General features: G+C 46.5%; 1 pseudogene; it reads left to right on the top strand.

The window, feature by feature from the left end:
* The first annotated feature begins 388 nt into the window (after positions 1-388).
* Positions 389-4,421, top strand: LOC125088541 (basic proline-rich protein-like; annotated as a pseudogene).
* The last annotated feature ends 1,787 nt before the right edge of the window (positions 4,422-6,208 follow it).

Genomic DNA, 6,208 nt, shown 5'->3' with positions numbered 1-6,208 from the left:
GGTATTTTCCCCACAGTGGTAATTCCCCATCAGGGTTCCTCTCCTGCCACAATGCCGAAGAGCTTTTGAGCAGGTGATCAGAGATCTGAGCCACCTGCGCCCCGTGGTAGAGAGGGCTGTGTCGCGTCCAGGTTTCCGTTTTCAGGGAGGGTCTGCGAAATGCCTGAGTGTCCCATCCTGTGGCACAGTGGCCCTTAGGGAGGCCGTTGGCAGAGATCTGGGGGTGCCCATCTTCCCCATCAGGAAAGGGTTCCTATTCTGGGGAGAGGGGTCAGTGCCTCGCCTGCACGGTCTACGGGGCTTCAGCCTGGGCGGGGGCTGGTGTCCCCCGTGCCTTGACACCCACCGGGGCAGAGTTGGGGACCCTGCACACGCCGCCGGCTGACAGATGGCTCGTGCCGTCGCCACACCCGCCTGTACGCAGGCCCCCATTCCAGCTGGCTGGCCCTTCGGGCGACGCCTGGGTCCCGCCACCCTACAGCTCTGCACCAGCACCCCGTTTGGAGGCTGCGGCCCCCAGAGGAGGGGTGGCCCGGCCAAGGCCGTCCAGCTGGCGGTGGTGGGGCCCCACCCCGGGCCCAGAGGCGAGGCGGAGCTGGAGAGCAGCCGTCAAGCTCGCCCGCCGGGCTTTCACCCACAGAGCCGGCGTCCAAGGTTCTTGTCTCCGCCTGGGGTCGCCTGAGCGCCGCAGCGCCAGAAGCCTTTCTGGATGATGAGGGGGCGGGAGGAGGAGGGGGTGTGGGAGAGGCAGCTGCGCCAGGCTGCTGTCTGAGCCCGAGGCGGGGGTCCGGTTTCTTGGCAACGGGTCCCCAGTTCGGGTCAGGCCCTCCCCGCGGGGGCCGGCCTCTCTTCCCTCCCCCGCCAGGCTCCGCGGAGTCCGGGCCGGGGACCCGAGTCGGCGCCCCGGGGTGGCCTGGGGGGCGCGGCCAGGGGGCAGGGCCGGCGTGGGAGGGGGTGACCCTGGGCGGCCGCAGCTGCCCACCGCCATTTCCACAACCCCGGCGGGGCTGCGCGGGAGGGCGGGGACCGGGAGGGCCCGAGGCGGGACGACAAGTCTGTTTCCGCCCGGCCTCCGCCCGCTCGGGCTGAAACGAGTCTTTCCGGTGGGGCTGCCCAACCCGGGCTGGCGTGCTCAGCCTCCCGGAACCCGCCCGGAGTCGCGCGTGACCCCGCCCAGGCCGAGGGCGAGACCCGGGCGAGAGGTGGAGCCGCTGGTGGCCGAGCGGGAGAGCTCGGGTGCGGGGCAGCGAACTTATGGGCCTTTTCACCTCCATCCCCTCCCCCCCACCATCCTATGCCGTGAGTCCATAGGGGCACCCTAATAGAGGGTTTGGAAAAGCTTCCTGAATGAGTCTGCAAATCAAAACTCCGGTCCAACCTTATTACTTTACCTAGGGAAACTGAGTCACAAATAGATTGTACCAAGGCCATATCATGAGTTGGCAAACCACAGGGGAGCCTAGTGAAAGCTTACGAGGAGTGACCATAGGCCCGGATTTTCTCAGGGCCTAAATGCTGGAGGTCTGGGTAGCGCTACTGGGATAGCTCCACTGGGTGGACAGAGCCAGACCTCAGCGAGGGTCCGGCCTCACTAAATTAATGAGAATGATGCCGTTCTTCCCTCAACCGCGGAGCAGACATGCCGTTTAGCCTCTGCAGAGAGCAAGACAGGGACCACTCTCCCTCCCAGCCTGGCGCCAGCACGGACCCGAGGGCATGTTAACAGGAGCCAGGAATTGGAGGCGAAGCATCCTTCATTTCCTTGGCGGTGAGGTCTCTGATTGCCAGGGTCTGGCTTTTCAAAATCACAGCATGCTGAGACCCAGGAGGTGGGGGTACCCTGGAGGATTCTTTTATCTGTTCAACCTTGAGTCAGACTTGCAATGAGCATTTGATCAAGAGACTTGGTCAGTTTCTCAAAATACAAAATCAATCCCTGATTTTACTTTTTTACTTGGCATTTCCTTGGGATATTCCCTATTCTGGGAATGAAAGATGATCAACTATTGTCTTCAATTCTGTCCTGATTAGCATCCTTCCTCAATTCAGGATTTCCCTGGAGCCAGATCTTCTCAGCTTCAGGATTATGACTTTTTAAAAATATAATTTTGACGAATTTGTATCTATTCCCCAAATTAGAAACTCTCTTAATTATAGGAGAAAACACTTTCAAAGAGAAAGGGTAGATCTTTAGAGCAAGCCCTGGAGCAATGCTTTTAAAGAAAATCTCAGGCAGGTCCTCAGCTGAACTGGTAAGGGAAGAACCAAGCCAGACTGTCTTTTCTGTAGCTGTCAGGCCCACGGTCATCCAGTTAATTCTCAGCTAGAAACTAAGGAATAAATGAAGGTTTCCTTAAAGTTGTTCAGGCTCCTACTTAGGATTCTAACTTGACAGAAAGCTTGGGCTTGGTTAAGTGGTTTTAAAATGGGGCTTGGGTGATGAAATGATAGATGAGGGGAAATTTCTCTTTATAAAAATATTTCCTGCTCAGGGGCATCTGGGCAGCTCATTCGGTTAGACATCTGAGTCTTGCTTTTGACTCAGGTCCTGATTTCAGGGTTGTGAGATCGAGCCCCACAGGAGCTCTGCGCTAGGCTCTTTGTGGAGTCTGCTTGAGGTTCTCTCTCTCTCCCTCTGCCCCTACCCCTGCTCCCGCACGCTGGAGCACACTCTCTTTCTCTCTGTCTTTCTCAAATTAAATAAATAAAATCTTAAAAATCAAAATATTTCTAGCTCATAAATGAAGAGAAAGAATGATAGACATCATCATTGTGCATCCCTAATAAATTAATGGATCTAGGCAGATAAGCTATGACTACAACATCATGAAAAGGGAGGACTTGATGGGGCGCCTGGGTGGCTCAGTCAGTTAAGTATCTGCTTTCAGCTCAGGTCATGATCCTGGGGTGCTGGAATCGAGCCCCACATCATGCTCCCTGCTTAGTGGGGAGTCTGCTTCCCCTCTGCCTCTGCTCCTCCCCCGACCACTCACCACCACTGATACTCTCTCTCTCTCTCTTTCAAATAAATAAATAAAAATCTTAAAAAGAGAGAGTGAGAACCTGACACGATGTGTCTTCTAGTGGAAAATCTCAGCACCAACTGTGAAGTAGTCTTTACATTCCTCAAGCTCCCGCCACCCCCCCACCCCACCCAAACACAAATCAAACCTGAACCTGATCCAGCCTCATCAAGATCAGCTATCACCTTACAGGAAATACAAAGTGTAGGTAGGGATCCTGTTAAACGACATATTGGGAACATTATCAAAGTTATCCAGATCTTGTGACACTGCAGGACAAGTGACCCAATTCCTCAATAATTAATTGTAAGGAAAAGAATTCACACTTAGATTCCAAATCAAATAAATGGCAAAAAGAAAAACAACTAACGTCCATAGAACACTTGTAAGTCTGAACACCAATGGGATAGTTGATATTTAAAAGGTATTATTACATTATTTCAGAGTGATATTCTTACATTTTTAGGTATTTTAAAAGTATTTTAATGTATTTTTCATGTATTTTGGAAATACATGCTAAAATATTTACAGATGAAATGATATGGTATCTGGAATTTATTCCTAAATAGTTTTATGTAGCGATGCGGAAAGTGGGTGAAGGTTGGAAACAAGAAGGACATTAATCATGGGTATATGGTGGCTCATTATGTTATTCTATTTTATTTTTATTATGTTTGAATTTTTTAATCTTTAACTTTTTGTACAGTATCCTCAAACTTGGGAACGGGCCTTGAAACCTGGCCGGATTACCTGGGCTGGAGCTCAGGATGATCAGCCCATGTCTTCCTCTGTGACTTGGCGCACACTGATTCCCACTTGTCCATTTAAGAAACACTGAGGACCTTCTATCTGCTCGAGCTTCTGAAATTATGGAGCTCACGCTCTAGGTTAGATGATGACAAGGAAGGAAGCCACCAGAGGGAGGTGGCTTTGTGGAAGAATTAATGTTTGATATGAATCCTGGTAGATGAAAAGGATTTCCCTGGATGGTGTCAGTTCATCTTCTGGAAGATAACATGGTGAGACTTGATCTGCAAGGAGGACCCAATAAGTCCTAATAGATGTTGCAATTATAACCCGTCTGCAACCATTTTTTCCCTATTGTGTGTGTGTCTCTGTAGGGACTCAGGAAACCCCCATGGACTCCCTGTCATCATCCTTTATTTTGTTAGCTGAAGCAATACAATTTGAGCTTTTGTTTTTGAATCTCTCAGTGGTGTTTGGAGGCCAAAGCGTTATCACATTAGCTGATCTATAGCCTTCTGAGGGAGTGGTCTCTTCGGCTCACAGATTTATTTCCATCCATCTAGTTCCCAAGGCGTTTCACTTGAGCAACCTTAGCTGTACATTTGCTGGTAGTTATGCCCAGCACTGGTAATAAAGACCATTTGCTCATCAGAATGTGAGTGCTTGTGGTTGACGCCCTTAGTTTTCCCAGCTGCTCTTGTCTTCCCTCTCTCCCTGTAGGACATGGAGTTCAACATACAGCATGCAGCCTGGCCTTCAGGTCAACTAGTTCGTCCTGATACTCTGCCACATCAGGTTGAACTTTGTGCCCTGATGGCCCCTTTGTCCATGTGACATGAACCATCTGCAAAGGGCAATGCTTGAAACAGCAATGGTCATTTGACAAGTCATTCACTGTATCATGCCTCTATTATGGAAAATTATGTTTTTTTTCTTTTTTTAAGATTTTATTTATTTATTTGTCAGAGAGAGAGAGTGAGTGCACAAGCAGGGGGAGCGACAGATGGAGAGGGAGAAGCAGACTCCCCGCTGAGCAGGGAGCCCCATGTGGGACTTGATCCCAGGACCCTGAGACCATGACCTGAGCTGAAGGCAGACGCTTAACTAACTGAGCCACGCTTAACCAACTGAGCCACCCAGGTGTCCCTGTTTGTTTTTTTTCTATTTATTCTTTTCCTCATCTATTTTTATGGATATTTGCACTTTAAAAGAAAAATTTCTGAAACTTTTGGAGAACAAAAGAATCTTTAAATTTGGTTGCTATATATTTGTTGAGTTTTCCTGAGTTATGATGTGGAGCCAGTCATTATCTTCTTAGGGACCTAACAGGCATCTTTTGGTGTGATTCAGAGTCTGGTGGAAGGCTGGGAGTGTTAGGAGTGCCTTTCATTTTTGCCACCATAACCCAAAGGTATGCTTTACCAGAGGAAAAATATTGAGAAGTTAGCTGTGATGTATTGCATGTTTCCAGTGACTGCTCAAAAGCTTCTGGTACTAATTTAATTAAAATAATTTACCTTAATTGAAAACTATAATTTTCTCCTTTTTCCAATCAGTTGAATTAATTTGTACTTTTAAAATACCCATCCACATGGAATATATTACTCCAAAGCCGATACCCTAAACCTTAATTTTTGTGCTAACCATCATTATAGCTGGGGCATTATGGTAAAGGAATAGTTGAGACTTCTGCTTTTAGCTCTGGAACACCAGCCTGGTTCAAACCAAGCCTCCAACCTCAAACAACTAGAGCAGTTGGGTAATTTTTAAAATCTGTCTTAAAACATCAGAGATCTACCTAGGCTATAAGAACTTCAGAGGACAAGACCCTAGAGAGAAGGAAAGTATAGACAGGTGAGCCTGACATTTGACACTTGTCTCAGTCACTTTGGGCTGCTATAACAAAATACCATAGATTGGGTAGCTTAAACGATAGACATTAAATATAATTATAAATATATTAATTTTAATTATATTTATATTTTATTATATATTATATATATTATATATTATATATTTATATATTAATTAATTAATATTAATATATTAATCATAATATAATTATAATATAATTATAATTAATATTGTATTAATATATTAATATATATTATATTATATATTATATTATATTTATATTATATAATTTTAATTATATTTAATTAATTATAAATATAAATAAATATATTAAATTAAATATAAATAGACACTCATTTCTCACAGTAATGAAGACTAGAAGTTCAAGATCAAGGTGTTGGCAGATTTGGTGAGGGCTCTCTTGCTGGCTAGCAGATACATCTTTACAAGTGGCCCAGAGAGGAAGCTCTGGTACTTCTTCCTTTTCTTACAAGAGCACTAATCCTATCATGGAGCCTTCACTCTCATGATCTCATCTAAACCTAATTATCTTCCAAAGGCTTCACTTCCTTATACTATCATTT

The sequence above is a fragment of the Lutra lutra genome, chromosome 17, assembly GCF_902655055.1.
Source record: "Lutra lutra chromosome 17, mLutLut1.2, whole genome shotgun sequence".
NCBI classification, from domain to species: Eukaryota; Metazoa; Chordata; class Mammalia; order Carnivora; family Mustelidae; genus Lutra; species Lutra lutra.
Note: the sequence above shows the minus strand (reverse complement) of the source record. Positions and strands in the feature narration are given on the sequence as shown.